The following is a 22,305-nucleotide window of genomic DNA, read 5'->3' on the forward strand; positions in this document are numbered from 1 at the left end:
AGATATCAACGTGAGTGAGTAGGGATTGCCATGCAACGGATCCACTAGAGCTATAAGTATATGAAAGCTCAACAAAAAGAAACTAAGTGGGTGTGCATCTAACTTGCTTGCTCACGAAGACCTAGGGCATTTTGAGGAAGCCCATCGTTGGAATATACAAGCCAAGTTCTATAATGAAAAATTCTCACTAGTATATGAAAGTGATAACATAGGAGACTCTCTATTATGAAGATCATGGTGCTACTTTGAAGCACAAGTGTGGAAAAAGGATAGTAGTATGGCCCTTTATATATATATATATATATATATATATATATATATATATATATGTATATGTATATATATGTATATGTATATATATATATATAATTTTTTTGGGCCTTCCTTTTTTTATTTGGCCTTTCTCTTTTTTTATTTGGGAAAATACTCTATGAATGATGATCATCACACTTCTATTTATTTACAACTCAATGATTACAACTCAATACTAGAACAAAGTATGACTCTATATGAATGCCTCCGGTGGTGTACCAGGATAGCAATGATGCATGAGTGACTTATATGAAAGAATTATGAACGGTGGCTTTGCCACAACTAGAATGTCAACTACATGATCATGCAAAGCAATATGACAATGATGGAGCGTGTCATAGTAAACGGAACGGTGGAAAGTTGCATGGCAATATATCTCGGAATGGCTATGGAAATGCCATGATAGGTAGGTATGGTGGCTGTTTTGAGGAAGGTATATGGTGGGTGTATGATACCGGCAAAAGGTGTGCGGTATTAGAGAGTCTAGCAATGATGGAAGGGTGAGAGTGCGTATAATCCATGGACTCAACATTAGTCATAAAGAACTCACATACTTATTGCAAAAATCTATTAGTTATCGAAGCAAAGTACTACGCGCATGCTCCTAGGGGGATAGATTGGTAGGAAAAGACCATCGCTCGTCCTCGACCGCCACTCATAAGGAAGACAATCAATAAATACATCATGCTCCGACTTCTTAACATAACGGCTCACCATACGTGCATGCTACGGGAATCACAAACTTCAACACAAGCATTTCTCAAATTCACAACTACTCAACTAGCACGACTCTAATATCACCATCTCCATATCTCAAAACAATTATCAAGTTTCAAAACTTCTCATAGTATTTAACACACTCATAAGAAAATTTTATTAGTCTTGAATACCTAGCATATTAGAATTATTTAATTAAATTACCATGCTATTTAAGACTCTCAAAATAATCTAAGTGAAGCATGAGAGAATAATGGTTTGTATAAAACAAATCTACCACCGTGCTCTAAAATATATAAATGAAGTACTAGAGCAAAAATTATATAACTCAAAAGATATAAGTGAAGCACATAGAGTATTCTAATAATTTCCGAATCATGTGTGTCTCTCTCGAAAAGGTGTGTACAGCAAGGATTATTGTGGTAAACTAACAAATAAAGACTCAAATAATGCAAGACGCTCCAATCAAAACACATATCATGTGGCGAATAAAAATATAGCTCAAACTAAAGGTACCGATAGAAGTAGACGAAAGAGGGGATGCCTTCCGGGGCATCCCCAAGCTTTGGCTTTTAGGTGTCCTTAGAATATCTTCGGGGTGCCATGGGCATCCCCAATAATAGGCTCTTGCCACTCCTTGTTCCATAATCCATAAAATCTTTACCCAAAACTTGAAAAGTTCACAACACAAAACTTAAAGTAGAAAATCTCGTGAGCTCCGTTAGCGAAAGAAAATAAAACACCACTTCAAGATACTGTAATGAACTCATTATTTATTTATATTGGTGTTAAACCTACTGTATTCCAACTTCACTATGGTTTATAAACTATTTTACTAGCCATAGATTCATTAAAATAAGCAAACAACACACGAAAAACAGAATCTGTCAAAAACAGAACAGTATGTAGTAATCTGTAGCTAACGCAAGATCTGGAACCCCAAAAATTCTAAAATAAATTTATGGACATGAGGAATTTATCTATTAATCATCTTCAAAAAGAATTAACTAAATAGCACTTTCCAAATAAAAATGGCAGCAGTTCTCGTGAGCGCTAAAGTTTCTGTTTTTTACAGCAAGATTAAAAAGACTTTCCCGAAGTCTTCCCAACGGTTCTACTTGGCACAAACACTAATTAAACACAAAAAAATAACCAAAACAGAGGATAGATAAATTATTTATTACTAAACAGGAGCCAAAATCAGAAATAAAAATAAAATTGGGTTGCCTCTCAACAAGCGCTATCGTTTAACGCCCCTAGCTAGGCATAAAAGCAAGGATAGATCTAGATATTGCCATCTTTGGAAGGCAATCCATAAGTGGCTCTCATAATATATTCATAAGTTAATTTAATTTTATTTCTAGGGAAGTGTTCCATGCCTTTCCTTAACGGAAATTGGAATCTAATATTCCCTTCCTTCATATCAATAATTGCACCAATCGTTCTAAGGAAAGGTCTACCAAGAATAATAGGACATGAAGGATTGCAATTGATATCAAGAACAATAAAATCTACGGGCACATAGTTCCTATTTGCAACAATAAGAACATCATTAATTCTTCCCATAGGTTTCTTAATGGTGGAATCCGCAAGATGCAAGTTTAAAGAGCAATCATCAAAATCACGGAAACCTAACAAATCACACAAAGTCATTGGAATTATGGAAACACTAGCACCCAAATCACACAAAGCATAGCATTAATGATCTTTAATTTTAGTTTTAATAGTAGGTTCCCACTCATCATAAAGTTTTTTAGGGATAGAAACTTCCAACTCAAGTTTTTCTTCATAAGATTGCATCAAAGCATCAACGATATGTTTAGTAAAAGCTTTATTTTTACTATAAGCATGAGGAGAATTTAGCATGGATTGCAACAAGGAAATACAATCTATCAAAGAGCAATTATAATAATTAAATTCCTTGAAATCCAAAATGGTGGGTTCATTAATATTTAAAGTTTTGACTTCATCAATCCCACTTTTATCAATTTTAGCATCAAGATCTAAAGACTCCGAATTTTTGGAACGCCGTCTAGGTAAAGGTGGATCATATTCGGTCCCATCATTATAAAGATTCATATTGCAAAACAAAGATTTAATAGGGGACACATCAATAACTTTTAGATCTTAATCTTTATTATCATGGAAACTAGAAGAACACGCTTTTATAAAGCAATCTTTCTTAGCACGCATCCTAGTGGTTCTTTCTTTAAACTCATCAAGGGAAATTCTCATGGCTTTGAGAGACTCATTGATATCATGCTTAGGTGGAATAGATCTAAGTTTCAAAGAATCAACATCAAGAGAAATTCTATCAACGTTCCTAGCCAACTCATCAATCTTAAGCAATTTTTCTTCAATCAAAGCATTGAAATTCTTTTGCGAAGCAATAAATTCTTTAATAGTAGTTTCAAAATCAGATGGATATTATTATAATTTCCATAAGAGTTGTTGTAGGAATTACCATAATTATTAAAGGAATTACTAGGATACGGCCTAGGATTAAAGTTTCCTCTATACGCGTTGTTACCAAAATTATTCCTACCAACAAAATTCACATCCATAGATTCATATCCTTAGGATCAGAAGAAACACTTTTATTAGCAAATAATTTCATAAGTTCATCCATCTTTCCACTCAAAACATTAATTTCTTCTATCGCATGCACTTTTTTATTAGTAGATCTTTCAGTGTGCCATTGAGAATAATTAAACATAATATAAAAGTGTATAATAAAGCCCAATAATGTCCAAAACAGAATAGAATATAGCATGGAACAATCAAAAATTATAGATACGTTGGAGACGTATCAAGTATTCATGTTGTTATTGAAGGAAATATGCCCTAGAGGCAATAATAAAGTTGTTATTTATATTTCCTCATATCATGATAAATGTTTATTATTCATGCTAGAATTGTATTAACTGGAAACTTAGTACATGTGTGGATACATAGACAAATAAAGTGTCCCTATTATGCCTCTACTTGACTAGCTCGTTAATCAAAGATTGTTAAGTTTCCTAGCCATAGACATGTGTTGTCATTTGATGAACGGGATCACATCATTTGAGAATGATGTGATGGACAAGACCCATCTATTAGCTTAGCATAATGATCGTTTAGTTTGTCTGCTATTGCTTTCTTCATGACTTGTGCATGTTCCTCAGACTATGAGATTATGCAACTACCAAATACCGGGGGAACACCTTGTGTTCTATCAAACGTCACAACGTAACTGGGTTATTATAGAGATGCTCTACGGGTGTCTCCGATGGTGTTTGTTGAGTTGGCATAAATCGAGATTAAGATTTGTCACTCCGTGTATCGGAGAGGTATCTCTGGGCCCTCTCGGTAATGCACATCACTATAAGCCTTGCAAGCAATGTGTCTAATGAGTTAGCCATGGGATGATGCATTACGGAACGAGTAAAGAGACTTGCTGGTGACAGGATTGAACTAGGTATGTGATACCGACGATCGAATCTCGGGCAAGTAACATACCGATGACAAAGGGAACAACGTATATTGTTATGCGGTTTGACCGATAAAGATCTTCGTAGAATATGTATGAGCCAATATGAGCATCCAGGATCTGCTATTGGTTACTGACCGAAGATGTGTCTCAGTCATGTCTACATAGTTCTTGAACCCGTAGGCTCTGCACGCTTAACGTTCGATGACGATTTGTATTGTGAGTTTCGTGTTTTGATGAACCGAAGTTTGTTCGGAGTCCCGGATAAGATCACAGACATGAAGAGGAGTCTCGAAATGGTCAAGACATAAGTATTCATGTATTGGAAGGCTACGTTTGGACACCGTAATGGTTAGGGTCGTTTCGGAGTACCGGGGGTTACCGGAACCCCCCCCCCCCCCCCCGGAGGTTAATGGGCCACCATGGGCCTTAGTGTAGAAGAGAGAGGGCCGGCCAGGAGGTGGCACGTGCCCCCCTTGCCCAGTCCAAATTGGACAAGGCGTGGGGGCGGCGCCCCCTCCTTCCTTCTCTCCTCTTCCTCCTTCCCTTCGTCTCCTACTTGCAATAGGAAAGGGGGGACCGAACCCTACTTGGACTGGGAGTCCAAGTAGGACTCCCCCCCATGGCGCGTCACCCTAGGGCCGGACCTCTCCTCCCCCTTTTATATACGTGGGAGGGGGCACCCCAAAGGCACACCAAGTCTTCTCTTAGCCATGTGCGGTGCCCCCCTCCACTGTTACACACCTCGGCCATATCGTCGTAGTGCTTAGGCGAAGCCTTGTGCCGGTAACTTCATCATCACCGTCATCACGCCTCGTCCTGGAAAAACTCTCCCTCGTCCTCAACTGGATCAAGAGATCAAGGGACACCATCGGGCTGAACGTGTGTTGAACATGGAGGTGTCATACGTTCGGTGCTTGGATTGGTTAGATCGCGAATACGTTCGACTACATCAACCGCATTACTAAACGCTTTCGCTTTTGGTACACACTCTCCCCTCTCGTTGCTATGCATCTCCTAGATAGATCTTGCGTGATCGTAGGAATTTTTTTGAAATACTGTGTTCTCCAACAGTGGCATCAGAGCCAGGTCTATGTGTAGACGTTATTTGCACGAGTAGAACACAAAGAGTTGTGGGCGATAATAGTCATACTGCTTATCAGCAACGTCTTACTTTGATTTGGCGGTATTGTTGGATGAAGCGGCCCGGTCCGACATTACATGACCACATTCATGAGACTGGTTCTACCGACGTGCTTCGCACACAGGTGGCTAGCGGGTGTCTATTTCTCCAGTTTTAGTTGAATCGAGTTTGACTACACCCGGTCCCTGTTGAAGGTTAAAACATCACACTTGACGAAAAATCGTTGTGGTTTAGATGCGTAGGTAAGAACGGTTCTTGCTAGAAGCCCGTAGCAGCCACGTAAAACTTGCAACAACAAATTAGAGGACGTCTAACTTGTTTTTGCAAGGCTTGTTGTGATGTGATATGGTCAAGACGTGATGATATATAAATTGTTGTATGAGATGATCACGTTTTGTAACAATTATCAGCAACTGGCTGGAACCATATGGTTGTCGCTTTATTGTATGAAATGAAATCGCCATGTAATTGCTTTACTTTATCAGTAAGAGGTAGCGATAGTCGTAGAAGCAATGATTGGCGAGACGACAACGATGCTACGATGGAGATCAGGGTGTCAAGCCGGTGACGATGGTGATCCTGACGGTGCTTTGGAGATGGAGATCAAAGGCACAAGATGATGATGGCCATATCATATCACTTATTTTGATTGCATGTGATGTTTATCTTTTATGCATCTTATTTTGCTTAGTTCGGCGGTAGCATTATAAGATGATCTCTCACTAAATTTTAAGGCACAAGTGTTATCCCTGAGTATGCATCGTTGCTACAGTTCGTCATGCTGAGACACCACTGTTGGGGAACGTAGCAGAATTTTAAAATTTTCTACGCATCACCAAGATCAATCTATGGAGTCATCTAGCAACGAGGGAGAGAGGAGTGCATCTACATACCCTTGTAGATCACGAGCGGAAGCGTTCAAGAGAACGGGGTTGATGGAGTCGTACTCGACGTGATTCAAATCACCGATGACCTAGTGCCGAACGGACGGAACCTCCGCGTTCAACACACGTACGGTTGGGAGACGTCTCCTCCTTCTTGATCCAGCAAGGGGGAAGGAGTGGTTGATGAAGATCCAGTAGCACGACGGCGTGGTGGTGGAAGCAACGGTGATCTCGGCAGGGCTTCGCCAAGCGCTGGGAGACGAAGGAGTGTCACGGGAGGGAGAGGGAGAGGCCAGGGGCTTGGGTGCGCAGCCCTCCCTCCCCCCCACTATATATAGGGTGCCTAGGGGGGCGCCGGCCCTAGGAGATCTAATCTCCTAGGGGGGCGGCGGCCAAAGGGGGTGCCTTGCCCTCCATGGCAAGGGTGGCGCCCCCTACCCCTAGGGTTTCTAACCCTAGGCGCAGGGGGAGGCCCAAGGGGGGCTCCCAGCCCACTAGGGGCTGTTTCCCCTCCCACTTCAGCCCATGGGGCCCTAAGGGATAGGTGGCCCCTCCCGGTGGACCCCCGGGACCCTTCCGGTGGTCCCGGTACAATATCGGTGACCCCCGAAACATTACTGATGGCCGAAACTGGACTTCCTATATATAAATCTTTACCTCCGGACCATTCCATAACTCCTCGTGACGTCCGGGATCTCATCCGGGACTCCGAACAATTTTCGGGTTACCGTGTGCTAATATCTCTACAACCCTAGCATCACCGAACCTTAAGTGTGTAGACCCTATGGGTTCGGGAGACATGCAGACATGACCGAGAAGCCTCTCTGGTCAATAACCAACAGCGGGATCTGGATACCCATGTTGGCTCCCACATGCTCCACGATGATTTCATCGGATGAACCACGATGTCGAGGATTCAATCAATCCGTATACAATTCCCTTTGTCAATCGTTACGTTACTTTCCCGAGACTCGATCGTCGGTATCCCAATACCTTGTTCAGTCTCGTTACCGGCAAGTCACTTTACTCGTACCGTAATGCATGATCCCATGATCAACCACTTGATCACATTGAGCTCATTATGATGATGCATTACTGAGTGGGCCCAGAGATACCTCTCCGTCATACGGAGTGACAAATCCCAGTCTCGATTCGTGCCAACCCAACAGACACTTTCGGAGATACCTGTAATGTACGTTTATAGTCACCCAGTTACGTTGTGACGTTTGGCACACCCAAAGCACTCCTACAGTATCTGGAAGTTGCACAATCTCATGGTCTAAGGAAATGATACTTGACATTCAGAAAAGCTACAGCAAACGAACTACATGATCTTTGAGCTAAGCTTAGGATTGGGTCTTGTCCATCACATCATTCTCCTAATGATGTGATCCCGTTATCAATGACATCCAATGTCCATAGTCAGGAAACCATGACTATCTTTTGATCAACGAGCTAGTCAACTAGAGGCTCACTAGGGACGTGTTGTGGTCTATGTATTCACACATGTATTACGATTTCCGGATAACACAATTATAGCATGAACAATAGACAATTATCATGAACAAAGAAATATAATAATAACCATTTTATTATTGCCTCTAGGGCATATTTCCAACAGTCTCCCACTTGCACTAGAGCCAATATTCTAGTTACATTTTGATGAAACGAACACCCATGCAGTTCTGGTGTTGATCATGTTTTGCTCTAGGGAGAGGTTTAGTCAACGGATCTGCTACATTCAGGTCCGTATGTACTTTACAAATCTCTATGTCTCCATTTTGAACACTTTCACGAATGGAGTTGAAGCGACGCTTGATATGCCTGGTCTTCCTATGAAACCTGGGCTCCTTGGCAAGGGCAATAGCTCCAGTGTTGTCACAGAAGAGAGTCATCGGGCCCGACGCATTGGGTATGACTCCTAGGTCGGTAATGAACTCCTTCACCCAGACTGCTTCTTGTGCTGCCTCCGAGGCTGCCATGTACTCCGCTTCACATGTAGATCCCGCCACAACGCTTTGCTTGCAACTGCACCAGCTTACTGCCCCACCATCCAAAATATACACGTATCCGGTTTGTGACTTTGAGTCATCCAGATCTGTGTCGAAGCTAGCATCGACGTAACCCTTTACGACGAGCTCTTCATCACCTCCATAAACGAGAAACATTTCCTTGGTCCTTTTCAGGTACTTCGGGATATTCTTGACCGCTGTCCAGTGTTCCATGCCGGGATTACTTTGGTACCTTCCTACCAAACTTACGGCAAGGTTTACATCAGGTCTGGTACACAGCATAGCATACATGATAGACCCTATGGCCGAGGCATAGGGGACGACACTCATCTTTTCTCTATCTTCTGCCGTGGTCAGGCATTGAGCCATGCTCAATCTCGTACCTTGCAATACAGGCAAGAACCCCTTCTTTGACTGATCCATTTTGCACTTCTTCAATATCTTGTCAAGGTACGTGCTCTATGAAAGACCAATGAGGCGTCACGATCTATCTCTATAGATCTTGATGCCTAATATATAAGCAGCTTCTCCAAGGTCCTTCATTGAAAAACACTTCTTCAAGTAGGCCTTTATGCTTCCCAAGAATTCTATATCATTTCCCATCAACAGTATGTCATCCACATACAATATGAGAAATGCTACAGATCTCCCACTCACTTTCTTGTAAATGCAGGCTTCTCCATAAGTCTGCATAAACCCAAACGCTTTGATCATCTTATCAAAACGAATGTTCCAATTCCGAGATGCTTGCACCAGCCCATAAATCGAGCATTGGAGCTTGCACACCTTGTCAGCATTCTTAGGATTGACAAAACCGTCCGGCTGCATCATATACAATTCTTTCTTAAGGAAACCATTAAGGAATGCGGTTTTGACGTCCATTTGCCATATCTCATAATCATAGAATGCGGCAATTGCTAACATGATTCGGACGGACTTCAGCTTCGCTACGGGTGAGAAAGTCTCATCGTAGTCAACCCCTTGAACTTGTCGATAACCCTTAGCGACAAGCCGAGCTTTATAGATGGTCACATTACCATCCGCGTCTGTCTTCTTCTTAAAGATCCATTTATTTTCTATGGCTCGCCGATCAACGGGCAAGTCAGTCAAAGTCCATACTTTGTTTTCATACAAGGATCCTATCTCGGATTTCATGGCTTCCAGCCATTTGTCGGAATCTGGGCCCGCCATCGCTTCTTCATAGTTTGAAGGTTCACCTTTGTCTAACAACATGATTTCCAAGACAAGGTTGCCGTACCACTCTGGTGCGGAACGTGTCCTTGTGGACCTACGAAGTTCAGTAGCAACTTGATCTAAAGTTTCATGGTCATCATCATCAACTTCCTCTCTAGTCGGTGCAGGCACCTCAGGAACATTTTCTTGAGCTGCGCCACTTACCAGTTCAAGAGGTAATACTTCATCAAGTTCTACTTTCCTCCCACTTATTTCTTTTGAGAGAAACTCTTTCTCTAGAAAGGACCCATTCTTGGCAACAAAGATCTTGCCTTCGGATCTGAGGTAGAAGGTATACCCAATAGTTTCTTTAGGGTATCCTGTGAAGACGCATTTCTCCGACTTGGGTTCGAGCTTTTCAGGTTGAAGTTTCTTGACATAAGCATCGCATCCCCAAACTTTTAGAAACGACAGCTCAGGTTTCTTCCCAAACCATAATTCATACGGTGTCGTCTCAACGGATTTCGACGGAGCCCTATTTAAAGTGAATGCGGCAGTCTTTAAAGCATAGCCCCAAAATGATAGCGGTAAATCGGTAAGAGACATCATAGATCGCACCATATCTAATAGAGTGCGATTACGACATTCGGACACACCATTACGTTGAGGTGTTCCAGGCTGCGTGAGTTGTGAAACTATTCCACATTTTCTTAAGTGTGTGCCAAATTCGTGACTCAAGTATTCTCCCCCATGATCTGATCGCAAGAACTTGATTTTCCTGTCACGTTGATTCTCAACCTCACTCTGAAATTCCTTGAAATTTTCAAAGGTCTCAGACTTGTGTTTCATCAAGTAGACATACCCATATCTACTCAAGTCATCAGTGAGGGTGATAACATAACGATAGCCACCGCGAGCCTCAACACTCATTGGACCGCACACATCAGTATGTATGATTTCCAGTAAGTTGGTTGCTCGCTCCATTGTTCCTGAGAACGGAGTCTTGGTCATTTTCCCCATCAGGCATGGTTCGCACATCTCAAATGATTCGTAATCAAGAGACTCTAAAAGTCCATCTGCATGGAGCTCTTCATGCGTTTGACACCTATGTGACCAAGGCGGCAGTGCCACAAGTATGTGGGACTATCATTATCAACCTTACATCTTTTGGTATTCACACTATGAATATGTGTAGCATTACGCTCGAGATTCATTAAGAATAAACCATTCACCATCGGAGCATGACCATAAAACATATCTCTCATATAAATAGAACAACCATTATTCTCGGATTTAAATGAGTAGTCATCTCATATTAAACGAGATCCTGATACAATGTTCATGCTCAAAGCTAGCACTAAATAACAATTATTGAGGTTTAAAACTAATCCCGTAGGTAAATGTAGAGGTAGCGTGCCGACGGCGATCACATCGACCTTGGAACCATTCCCGACGCGCATTGTCACCTCGTCCTTCGCCAGTCTCCGCTTATTCCGCAGCTCCTGCTTTGAGTTACAAATGTGAGCAACCGCACCGGTATCAAATACCCAGGAGCTACTACGAGTACTAGTAAGGTACACATCAATTACATGTATATCACATATACCTTCCGTGATGCCGGCCTTCTTGTCCGCTAAGTATTTGGGGCAGTTCCGCTTCCAGTGACCACTTCCCTTGCAATAAAAGCACTCAGTCTCGGGCTTGGGTCCATTCTTTGGCTTCTTCCCGGCAGCTTGCTTACCAGGCGCGGCAACTCCCTTGTCGTCCTTCTTGAAGTTCTTCTTACCCTTGCCTTTCTTGAACTTAGTGGTTTTATTCACCATCAACACTTGATGTTCCTTTTTGACTTCTACCTCTGCTGATTTCAGCATTGAAAATACTTTAGGAATGGTCTTTTCCATCCCCTGCATATTGAAGTTCATCACAAAGCTCTTGTAGCTCGGTGGAAGCGACTGAAGGATTCTGTCAATGACCGCGTCATCCGGGAGATTAACTCCCAGCTGAGTCAAGCGGTTATGCAACTCAGACATTTTGAGTATGTGCTCACTGACAGAACTATTTTCCTCCATCTTACAGCTGAAGAACTTGTCGGAGACTTCATATCTCTCGACCCGGGCATGAGCTTGAGAAACTATTTTCAGCTCTTCGAACATCTCATATGCTCCGTGTCTCTCAAAACGCTTTTGGATCCCCGGTTCTAAGCTGTAAAGCATGCTGCACTGAACGAGGGAGTAATCATCAGCACGTGTCTGCCAAGCGTTCATAACGTCTTGGTTCTGTGGGACGGGTGCGTCACCTAGCAGTGCTTCTAGGACATAATCTTTCTTGGCAGCTATGAGGATGATCCTCAGGTTCTGGACCCAGTCCGTATAGTTGCTGCCATCGTCTTTCAGCTTTGTTTTCTCTAGGAACGCGTTGAGGTTGAGGACAATGTGGGCCATTTGATCTACAAGACATATTGTAAAGATTTTAGACTAAGTTCATGATAATTAAGTCCATCTAATCAAATTATTCAATGAACTCCCACTCAGATAGACATCCCTCCAGTCATCTAAGTATAACATGATCCGAGTTAACTAGGTCGTGTCCAATCATCACGTGAGATGGACTAGTCAACATCGGTGAACATCTTCATGTTGATCATATCTTCTAAATGACTCATGCTCGACCTTTCGGTCTTTTGTGTTCCGAGGCCATGTCTGTACATGCTAGGCTCGTCAAGTCAACCTAAGTGTATTGCGTGTGTAAATCTGGCTTACACCCGTTGTATTCGAACATTAGAATCTTTCACACCCGATCATCACATGGTGCTTCGAAACAACGAACCTTCGCAACGGTGCACAGTTAGGGGGAACACTTTCTTGAAATTATTACGAGGGATCATCTTATTTAAGCTACTATCATTCTAAGCAAATAAGATGTAAAACATGATAAACATCACATGCAATCAAATAGTGACATGATATGGCCAATATCATTTGCTCCTTTGATCTCCATCTTCGGGGCTCCACGATCATCGTTGTCACCGGCATGACACCATGATCTCCATCATCATGATCTCCATCATCGTGTCTTCTTGAAGTTGTCACGTCAACTATTACTTCTACTACTATGGCTAACGCTTTAGCAATAAAGTAAAGTAATTACATGACGTTTATGTTGACACGCAGGTCATAAATAAATAAAGACAACTCCTATGGCTCCTGCCGGTTGTCATACTCATCGACATGCAAGTCGTGATTCCTATTACAAGAACATGATCATCTCATACATCACATATATCATTCATCACATCCTTTGGCCATATCACATCACAAAACACTTGCTGCAAAAACAAGTTAGACGTCCTCTAATTGTTGTTGCAAATTTTTACGTGGCTGCTATAGGTTTCTAGCAAGAACGTTTCTTACCTACGCCAAAACCACAACGTGAATTGCCAATTTCTATTCACCCTTCATAAGGACCCTGTTCATCGAATCTGATCTGACTAAAGTGGGAGAGACAGACACCCGCCAGCCACCTTATGCAACTAGTGCATGTTAGTCGGTGGAACCGGTCTCACGTAAGCGTACGTGTAAGGTTGGTCCGGGCCGCTTCATCCCACAATGCCGCCGAATCAAGATAAGACTAGTAACGGCAAGATAATTGACAATATCGACGCCCACAACTGCTTTGTGTTCTACTCGTGCATAGTAACTACGCATAGACCTAGCTCATGATGCCACTGTTGGGGAACATAGCAGAATTTTAAAATTTTCTATGCATCACCAAGATCAATCTATGGAGTCATCTAGCAACGAGGGAGAGAGGAGTGCATCTACATACCCTTGTAGATCACGAGCGGAAGCATTCAAGAGAACGGGGTTGATGGAGTCGTACTCGACGTGATTCAAATCACCGATGACCTAGTGCCGAACGGACAGCACCTCCGCGTTCAACACACGTACGGTTGGGAAACATCTCCTCCTTCTTGATCCAGCAAGGGGGAAGGAGAGGTTGATGAAGATCCAGCAGCACGACGGCGTGGTGGTGGAAGCAACGGTGATCTCGGCAAGGCTTCGCCAAGCGCTGGGAGACGGAGGAGTGTCACGGGAGGGAGAGGGAGAGGCCAGGGGCTTGGGTGCGCAGCCCTCCCTCCCCCCACTATATATAGGGTGCCTAGGGGGGGCGCCGGCCCTAGGAGATCCAATCTCCTAGGGGGGCAGCGGCCAAAGGGGGTGCCTTGCCCCCCAAGGCAAGGGTGGCGCCCCCCACCCCTAGGGTTTCTAACCATAGGCGCAGGGGGAGGCCCAAGGGGGGCGCACCAGCCCACTAGGGGCTGATTCCCCTCCCACTTCAGCCCATGGGGCCCTCCGGGATAGGTGGCCCCACCCCGTGGACCCCCGGGACCCTTCCGGTGGTCCCGGTACAATACCGGTGACCCTCGAAACCTTCCCGATGGCCGAAACTGGACTTCCTATATATAAATCTTTACCTCCGGACCATACGGGAACTTCTCGTGACGTCCGGGATCTCATCCGGGACTCCGAACAACTTTCGGGTTACCGTGTGCTAATATCTATACAACCCTAGCGTCACCGAACCTTAAGTGTGTAGACCCTACGGGTTCGGGAGACATGCAGACATGACCGAGAAGCCTCTCTGGTCAATAACCAACAGCGGGATCTGGATACCCATGTTGGCTCCCACATGCTCCACGATGATTTCATCGGATGAGCCACGATGTCGAGGATTCAATCAATCCGTATACAATTCCCTTTGTCAATCGGTACGTTACTTGCCCGAGACTCGATCGTCGGTATCCCAATACCTTGTTCAGTCTCGTTACCGGCAAGTCACTTTACTCGTACCGTAATGCATGATCCCGTGATCAACCACTTGATCACATTGAGCTCATTATGATGATGCATTACCGAGTGGGCCCAGAGATACCTCTCCATCATACGGAGTGACAAATCCCAGTCTCGATTCGTGCCAACCGAACAAACACTTTCGGAGATACCTGTAATGTACCTTTATAGTCACCCAGTTACGTTGTGACGTTTGGCACACCCAAATCACTCCTACGGTATCCGGAAGTTGCACAATCTCATGGTCTAAGGAAATGATACTTGACATTCAGAAAAGCTACAGCAAACGAACTACATGATCTTTGAGCTAAGCTTAGGATTGGGTCTTGTCCATCACATCCTTCTCCTAATGATGTGATCCCGTTATCAATGACATCCAATGTCCATAGTCAGGAAACCATGACTATCTTTTGATCAACGAGCTAGTCAACTAGAGGCTCACTAGGGACGTGTTGTGGTCTATGTATTCACACATGTATTACGATTTCCAGATAACACAATTATAGCATGAACAATAGACAATTATCATGAACAAAGAAATATAATAATAACCATTTTATTATTGCCTCTACGGCATATTTCCAACAACCACGTGATGATCGGGTGTGATAAGCTCTATGTTCACATACAACGGGTGCAAACTAGTTTTGCACAAGCAGAATACTCAGGTTAAACTTGACGAGCCTAGCATATGCAGATATGGCCTCGGAACACTGAGACCGAAAGGTCGAGCGTGAATCATATAGTAGATACGATCAGCATAATGATGGTCATCAAGGAAAACTTCTCCATCTCACGTGATGATCGGACATGGTTTACTTGATATGGATCACGTGATCATTTAGATGACTAGAGGGATATCTATCTAAGTGGGAGTTCTTCAGTGATATGATTAATTGAACTTTAATTTATCATGAACTTAGTACCTGATAATATTTTGCATGTCTATGTTGTTGTAGATCAATGGCCCGTGCTACTGTTCCTTTGAATTTTAATGCGTTCCTAGAGAAAGCTAAGTCGAAAGATGATGGTAGCAACTACACGGACTGGGTTCGTAACTTGAGAATTATCCTCATTGCTGCATACAAGAATTACGTCCTGGAAGAACCGGTAGGTGCAAAGCCCACTGCAGGAGAAACTCCAGATGTTATGAACGTCTGGCAGAGCAAAGCTGATAACTACTCAATAGTTCAGTGTGCCATGCTTTACGTCTTAGAATCGGGACTTCAACGACGTTTTGAACATCATGGAGCATATGAGATGTTCCAGGAGTTGAAGTTAACATTTCAAGAAAATGCCCGGATTGAGAGATATGAAGTCTCCAATAAGTTATACAGGTGCAAGATCAAGGAGAATAGTTCTCTCAGTGAACATATACTGAGAATGTCTGGGTACCACAACCACTTGACTCAACTGGGAGTTAATCTTCCCGATGATAGTGTCATTGACAGAGTTCTTCAATCACTGCCACCAAGCTACAAAGCTTCGTGATGAACTATAATATGCAAGGGATGGATAAAACAATTCCCGAGCTCTTCGCAATGTAAATGTTGCGGAGGTAGAAATCAAGAAGGAGCATCAAGTGTTAATGGTCAACAAGACCGCTAGTTTCAAGAAAAAGGGCAAAGGGAACACGGGGAACTTCAAGAAGAACAGCAAGCAAGTTGCTGGTCAAGTGAAGAAGCCCAAGTCTGGACCTAAGCCTGAGACTGAGTACTTCTACTGCGAAGGGACTGTTCACTGGAAGCGGAATTGCCCCAAGTAGTTGGCGGATAAGAAGTATGGCAAAGTGAAAGGTATATTTGATATACATGTTATTGATGTGTACCTTACTAAAACTCGTAGTAGCGCCTGGGTATTTGTTATAGGTTCTGTTGCTCATATTTGCAACTCGAAACAAGGGTTACGGATTAAATGAAGATTGGCTAAGGACGAGGTGACGATGCGCGTGGGAAATGGTTCCAGAGTCGATGTGATCACCGTCGGCACGCTACCTCTACATCTACCTTCAGGATTAGTTTTAGACCTGAATAATTGTTATTTGGTGCCAGCGTTAAGCATGAACATTATATCCAGATCTTGATTGATGCGAGACGGTTATTAATTTAAATCAGAGAATAATGGTTGTTCTATTTATATGAGTACTATCTTTTATAGTCATGCACCCTTGATGAGTGTTCTATTTTTGTTGAATCTCGATAGTAGTGAGACACATATTCATAGTATTGAAGCCAAAAGATACAAGTTAATAATGATAGTGCAGCTTATTTGTGGCAATATCGTTTAGGTCATATTGGTATAAAGCGCATGAAGAAACTCCATGTTGATGGGCTTTTAGAATCACTTGATTATGAATCACTTGATGCTTGCGAACCATGCCTCATGGGCAAGAAGACTAAGACTCCGTTCTCCGGAACAATGGAGCGAGCAACAGACTTATTGAAAATAATACACACTGATGTATGCGGTTCAATGAGTGTTGAGGCTCGCAGCGGGTATCATTATTTTCTGCCCTTCAGAGATGATTTGCGAAGATACGGGTATATCTACTTGATAAAACATAAGTCTGAAACATTTGAAAAGTTTAAAAAAATCAGAGTGGAGTGGAAAATCATCGTAACAAGAAAATGAATTTTCTACCATATGATCGTGGAGGTGAATATTTGAGTTATGAGTTTGGTCTTCATTTGAAACAATGCGGAATAGTTTCGCAACTCACGACACCTGGAACACCACAGCGTAATGGTGTGTCCGAACGTCGTAACCGCACTTTATTAGATATGGTGCGATCTATAATGTCTCTTACTGATTTACTGATATCGTTTTGGGGTTATGCTTTAGAGACAGCTGCATTCACGTTAAATAGGGCACCATCGAAATCCCTTGAGACGACACCATATAAAGTGTTATTTGGCAAGAAACCCAAGTTGTCGTTTCTTAAAGTTTGGGGTTGCGATACTTATGTGAAAAATCTTCAACCTGATAAGCTCGAATCCAAATCGGAGAAATGTGTCTTCATAGGATACCCAAAGGAGACTGTTGGATACACCTACTATCACAGGTCTGAAGACAAGATATTCGTTGCTAAAAATGAATCCTTTCTAGAAAAGGAGTTTCTCTCGAAAGAAGTGAGTGAGAGTGTCGGGGATATACCCCGCGGTGTAACCCACCAGATGTATGACCCGGCTGAAGCTTGGCGACTCAATGGCGACCCGTCCGGACCTAGCGGTTTACGGGCAACCCGCCTGAGCATTGCAACTCACTGGTGACCCGGCGGGCGGGTCAGAAGAACGACAAGGCCCAAGGCCCAGTAGGCCGTTTCATGTTATGGTGGGCCGGCTTACACTATTAGGGAAAACCTTATGCACAGAACATTAGCAGTAGCGCGGGATAAAAACGCACGCTGGTGCTAATTAGCAGCAACGCGGTATTTTAAACTGCGCTACAGATACAATTATAGCAGTAGCGCGCCCGAGTACAAAAGCGCTACTACTAAAATTCCAAGGCTACACATAGTAGTAGCGATCTATGTGGAACCGCGCTACCGCTACTTGTTTTGTAGCAGCGCGTTTACGAACAAAGGCGCTACTGCTAATGAAAATAAAATTAAATGGAAAGCAAATAAAAATGCGAAGGAATAGCAGTAGCGCTTCTTAAGAAACGCGCTATAGCTACCGTAGCAGCAGCGCACTTCCTGAAACGCGCTACTGCTACTTTCAACTTAACCGCGCAATTCGTTCTTCCCCCACGGCCACTTCCCCCAAATCCCTACTCCTTTGTTGTCGCCGCCCTGCATCGTCGTTGGCCGCCGCGCACGACCCGTCGCTCTCCGCACACCTTCGACACCGCCCCCGCCCTCGACCGCGACCTCGACGCCGCGTGCCCCTCTCCCTAACTCCGCCGGCGCCAGAGGTGAGCACGCCCTCCTCCTCCTCCTCCCCTACCTCTGCCTAACTAGGGTTCTTAGGGTTAAATTTCAGAGTTCATCTAGTTAGTTAGGGTTCATCAAATTAGATGCTAATTATGGCAGTAGTTGTTAAATAGAATTAGTTTTAGAGTTCATCGAATTAGTTAGGATTAAATTTTAGAGTTCATCAAAATAGTTAGGGTTAAATTTTAGTAAGTGTTTAATAGAATTAGTAAGAAAATTAATATAACTAGTTGAACTAGTTTATTTTTAGTAAAAACTAGTTTATTTTATTCATATTAAGTGCTTAATTGAACTAGTTGAGTTAATACAACTATTTTATTTTTAGTACGAAAATTAATAGAACTAGTTTTTTTTGTTAAAGCAACTATTTTATTTTTAGTAAGTAAATTAATAAACTAGTTGAAATATTTTAGTTGTAGTTGAACTAGTTTAGTAAGTAAATTAATAAACTAGTTGAACTAGTTGAAATTAATATAACTAATGTATTTTTAGTAAGATAATTAATATAACTAGTTGAACTACTTTATTTTTAGAAAGAACTAGTTTTTTCTATTTATAGTAAGTTTATATTTAGTAACAACTAGTTGAATTAATAAAACTAGTTGAACATGTCATATTTGCTCAAATAGGATATGTGGTTGCCCAAGTGGCCGTTCATGTTCAGTTTACACCTCCGAGTGGCCTATGTTTTGCCGGAGTGTTGATTAATTTCCGTTCCGGCAAATTTCAGGCGCTCGATATGTCCTTTTTTTAGCAAAGGTCATGTCGGATTTTTCCGTAAATTCTGGCATGACTTGTGCTAGAATATGTAGGAAATATCGAGTGCCCTGGATTTTCTCGAAAAATAATGATCTAATTTAGGTTTTTTAGTACATATATTTAATTGTACAAGTTTAATCTTTGAATAATGAACGTAGGAAATGTCATACTCGGACGACGACAGTCTCCCGGGGGAGAGCAGCTGGTGCCACGACGATCGAGGTATGTGCGACATGTTCGTTGAGCTGGACGAAGATCGGTGCTTCAGCATTAAGCTCGAGGAGAGCTTCGATGTTGAAACGGTACGCAACAACGACAAGTGTTTTTTTCGTAATTAAGCATGACTTCAACTATTTCAACGTCTAATTTTCATCTTTTACAATTCGACTAGCTTATCCCATGCCATGCAAGACGCTATGTCTTGGAGAGGATGGATTTTGAAGACCATGAAAATTTTCAAACAAAGAAAATACACCTAAGGACCCATCATGATATCGATTTTGAAGTAAATCTGTACAATTCTCAGAGCATAACCCATTTTGGTTGTCAAAATTGGGAAGCACTTTGCAAAATGTATGGTTTTTATGAGGGTATGATTGTCACCATGGATCTTGGTGATCCTGACATCGAGCAACACAATATGGACATTTGGGTCCTTGTTGATACGCTTCCGATTCTACCGCAATGTGAGTTTCTCAAACATAGTTATTAACTAATTTATATTGTTTATTTCAAAATAGTTGATAGCTTATTTCCATTGACAGCTTATTTTGAATCTTCAAAGAATGTGCAAAAGATGGTAGAGAAAACCCACTACATTGATGGCTCCGAATTAACTTATAAGGAGAAAAGTCATCTGATTGCTTATTGTACTTATCTTGAGAATTACAATACATATTATCGAACTCCTCCAAATTATGGTGAATACGTGCCACTAGTGCACGTGTTGAACCACGGTAACTTCTATGGAGATACCCTGGTAAGATTTTTTACTATTACGACATCCGTGCATCTTTTGCATACTTCTAAAACTAGTACATCATTGCTAACTACGAAGTTATTACTATGTTTTTCAACAAAAAATCCCGATGGATTGTGTGCCTCATCTGATGTATCAGAATGGTCGCCTTGCAGTTCTGAACATACAACCAGGTCAATCTAAGGAGCTCACCTGTGCATATCAGATTTCTAAAACCGGTGAACACATGCTAAACAAATGTTTGGACATTCGCAAGGAGGTTCTTGGAAGTAACATTAAGCGAAAGACAAGAATTGGAGACAGGATAATCTCCATTCTCCATAATGGAGAGTCAGGGGCTATCTTGTTTTTTGCTATTTTACCTTAGAGAATATAGTATGTCCTAAGAGAATGTAGTAGGTCCTATGAGGTACAATATGTTTATTATGTGATACAATGTGTTAGAGTTGATGATGAGGAGTACTTGTGATTACGACTAGTGACCAATTTGTTATGTGATGTCTCATTGATGAAAACGATGATCTTGAGGAGGTGTTATATGACAATGATGTATTATGATGATAAGTTATTAATGATATGATGATGATGATATTTATTATATCATTGGGTGAAAGAACCGCGGATTAGTTTCAAGTGGGGATGTCCATCCACTTGAAACTAGTCCACGGTTCTTTCCCCCCGTGATGTAATAACTCATTATGATGTAAAAACAATTTCTAAATTCCTGTTGTATGAAAACTTGTGTAAAGGTGTACGAATACAACATGAAATAAAAAAGAAATAAAATACGAAATAATAGTAGTAGCGCAGGCAGGGAGAAGCGCTACTACTAATTAACAGTAGCGCTCCTTCGGGAAGTCGCTACTACTAAGTCGATTTAGCAGTAGCGTGGGCGGAGGCATGCTACTGCTATACGTTAGCTGTAGCGCCTTATCAGTAGCGCATCGCCCCGCGCTACTGATAGGCCTAAAACCCACGCTGCTGCTAGGCTTTTCCCTAGTAGTGTTAAGAGGAAAGGCATGAGGTATATGTATTTGACATGAAGAAAGCAATAGCAATAAACTAAACGATCATTATGCTAAGCTAACATATGGGTCTTGTCCATCACATCATTCTCTTGATGATGTGATCCTGTTATCAAATGACAACACATGTGTATGGTTAGGAAACCTTAACCATCTTCGATCAACGAGGTAGTCTAGTAGAGGCTTACTAGGGACACAATATTTGTTTATGTATTCACACATGTATTTAAGTTTCCGATCAATACAATTCTAGCATGAATAATAAACCTTTATTATGAATAAGGAAATATAAAATAACAACTTTATTATTGCCTCTAGGGCATATTTCCTTCAGAGGGCATCCATCATCGTCTGGCTAGACACAGGTGACAAAGTCACGGAGACGCCGAATCATGACAACGAGATAGAAGAACAAAACCGGTAACAAGGAGACCGGTATACTGAGCATGTGTATGACTCAAGAGGATACAGATATATCTTACCTCGGGTTTTGTAAAGTATCGCGAAGCAAAGGAAACATCACATGATAACCAAAGGTTCACTCGAATGTCATTCTTACAAACATATGGATCGATATGGACGTCCATGGTTCCGTTATTGGTCATTGAATGGAGGGGTTTCTTTCATGTCTATGTTTTACTGAACCTATAGGGTCACAAGCTTAAGGTAATCACGATCTGTTGAGAGTTAGTAGGACGGAGTATCGAGGATTTATTTGTGAAATAGTTTTGTTAATATTCGAATAGTTCCGAGAGGAACCGGAAGCGTTTCAGAGTCACCGAAAGGGTTTCGGAATTTATCATGCAATACCGAGTATTCCTGATAAATAATATATAGGTGGAAAATGTTTTCCACTGATGTTAAGTTAATCACAAATGTTTCCATCTGACATACATAGCAATAATTTAGTTGAAAAGGATGCTCCACTTACTGTATCTGTCAGGTTTGTTTTTATTCGATGAGCTCCTTGTCAGATTAAAAGCTCCAGCAAAAAAATGGGCACTTGTGATTAATTTATGAGATGCACGAGGTCCACCCAGAAAGTCT

The sequence above is a fragment of the Triticum urartu genome, chromosome 7A, assembly GCF_056163025.1.
Source record: "Triticum urartu cultivar PI428250 chromosome 7A, HENAU_Tu73, whole genome shotgun sequence".
Lineage (NCBI taxonomy): Eukaryota > Viridiplantae > Streptophyta > Magnoliopsida > Poales > Poaceae > Triticum > Triticum urartu.